We start from the raw sequence: 2,912 nt of genomic DNA on the forward strand, positions 1-2,912 counted from the left end.
GTCTGCGTCTTTATTCCTGCCCTGCCACTAGCTTTATCAGTACCATTTTCTTTTTAAACCACACTAGTTTTTTGAGCAAAGACAATTTAAGAAATAGTTAACTAAGTATAAAGATTGTTAACTTGATAACTGAAAAATAAAAGGAGAATACTAAGTTATCATGGAGTTAGCAACTACAGGGAGCAATTACCACACCTAGGACTGGACAAACAAAGAGAGGAATTAGGGATTATTAAAACTAGAAACTTAGAGGAAGAGCTCCACAGCAGAGATTCTCAGACCTATGAAGAGGGGCACTGGTGACTGGGGGAAGGGGAAGCAGGTGGGATGAGGCTGGTTCTGTACATATCACAAAAATGACATATTTCATTCAAATGCTACAGTGGGAAAGAACTGCCGCTTCAAGGGTGTAGAAGCTTGCTGGGGAGAACTATGGGACTCAAAGGAACAGGAAATCAACATGAAACCAACAGAGATTAAGCAAGGAGTATATCTCTTATTTCTCCTCCAGTCTTGCAGTCTCCCAATCATACCCCATATTGGCAGAGATGAGCACATAACCAAGCTGGCACAGCAGAAATGTGGTTTGTGGAGTCCTGGCACCAGCATCACAAAGGGTAGAGAAGGGTGGTTTGAAGCTGAGAGATAATAGTTTAATAACTGGCACAGTCCAGCTTTTTAGCTACTCAGCATCCAGATACACTCTCCTACACGTATTTGAACTTCTATACAATAAAAACAACTCTGTGTTTCCAGCACTAACATGATGAAACTACCCTTCATAAAATCAAAGACCTTCTCATATTCCCACCCCAAACGAGGGAACAAGAAGTAACAACAGCCATTGCATCCAACTTTGGGAGATAGTTACACTATTCATCTCTGGCACAATTGCCTAAGCGAATACTGCTGGTGATGGTGGAATCAGGGTATGAAACCCAAACTGTCTCAGAATCTACAGCTTTTTCCAATGCACCAAACTATCTCTCAATGCTAAACTCTATGTCAGAGCAGTATAGACACTGCTGCAGTGTAATGTGAGGTGGTTACACCTAAACAACATAAAAAGCTATGACTGATTTAAAAAACAATAAGCAAAATAAGCAGAATAATCCAATTCCGACTGGAGTCTTCTATTAGCAGATCTGGTAACAGATTTTGAAAAGTAAACATCATAACAAATTGGTCTTACATTATCGCAAGAGTTGGAATAATCCTCACTCCTACAGTTCTTTATCACATTACCCAAATATTTAATCTAGTTATTACTTCTGACAGTTCTTTTTTTTTTTTACATCTTCATTGGAATATAATTGCTTTACAATGTTGTGTTAGTTTCTGCTGTACAACAAAAGGAATCAGCTATATGTATACATATATCCCCATATTCCCTCCCTCTTGCATCTCCCTCCCACCCTCCCTATCCCACCCCTCTAGGTGGACACAAAGCAGTGAGCTGAGCTCCCTGTGCTATGCGGCTGCTTCCCACTAGCTATCTATTTTATGTTTGGTAGTGTATATATGTCCATGCCACTCTCTCACTTCGTCCCAGCTTACCCTTCCCCCTCCCCGTGTCCTCAAGTCCATTCTCTAGTAGGTCTGTGTCTTTATTCCCGTCTTGCCCCTAGGTTCATCAGAACCATTTTTTTAGATTCCATATATATGTGTTAGCATATGGTATTTGTTTTTCTCTTTCTGACTTACTTCACTCTGTATGACAGACTCTAGGTCCATCCACCTTACTACAAGTGGGAATGTAAATTGATACAGCCACTATGGAGAACAGTATGGGGGTTCCTTAAAAAGCTAAAAATAGAACTACCATATGACCCAGCAATCCCACTACTGGGCATATTCCCTGAGAAAACCATAATTCAAAAAGAGTCATGTACCACAGTGTTCATTGCAGCACTATTTGCAATAGCCAGGACATGGAAGCAACCTAAGTGTCCATCGACAGATGAATGGATAAAGAAGTTGTGCCACCTATATACAATGGAATATAACAGTTCATTTTGATCTTGTCTGCTAAATTAGCCATAATATTAGAAAGCAAGAGAGCTAGAGCAAGTGAGCAAGAGAGAGAAGGTCAGACGCATTTTTGGAATATTCACACGCAGGAGAGATAGATTAGTATATGGCTTCTGTTATTCAGCACCTGGACAATACGTTTGTTGTTGGAATACTTCTGAAGAAATTTAAAAATTTTATGTTTCCTATATCATAATAAAAAACATTATGGCCTGCTGCTCCTGGTGAGATTTTCCACCTACAGCCAGCTGTGTGCAAATGATAGATTTTTAACTCATACTGTTCAGCCTATTTTTCTTTTTACTTGTAAGCAGATGAGAAACACAAAAATCACAACAACTCATGAAAAATTGTTTGTTTTTTTTTTCTGGAGATGAAAAAGTGTATAAACTTTCTCTGGCCATCCGGAAATACAGTAAGAGGATAGTATGTGTTGGAAAGTTAGACTTATGTTTTATAAGGTATAATACTCTAAGTATTTCACTAAAAGTAAGGTTTAAAGGCTAAGATAAATGTTTGAGGAAGGTGAGGAAAGGAGCATAAAGAATGGAGAATAAAGGTGGAGTTAAAGTCACTGTGTCTAATTGTTTTGTCATAATAAACATTTATGAAGTCCTATATCAGTGGTGTGAGTTGTAGGGCTTTCTGTCCTTAGGTTTTCCTACTTGGGATTATTATCAGTGTTAAGGGAATCTTACCTCATATTTTCTTTTAAGAATGTTTCTCTGCAAGGACATGTTTTATTGTTTTTAGGCATTTCTAATTTATTTGAAAGAATTTGTCTGGCATTATGACAGCTTTAGCCACATGTTTATGCCTTTATTATGACTGTATAATTTTTACTGTCTTCTGTTATAATTAAGTAATATTTTAGGTTATGT

The sequence above is a fragment of the Neophocaena asiaeorientalis genome, unplaced genomic scaffold (assembly GCF_003031525.2).
Source record: "Neophocaena asiaeorientalis asiaeorientalis breed wild unplaced genomic scaffold, Neophocaena_asiaeorientalis_V1.1 scaffold1973, whole genome shotgun sequence".
NCBI lineage: Eukaryota > Metazoa > Chordata > Mammalia > Artiodactyla > Phocoenidae > Neophocaena > Neophocaena asiaeorientalis.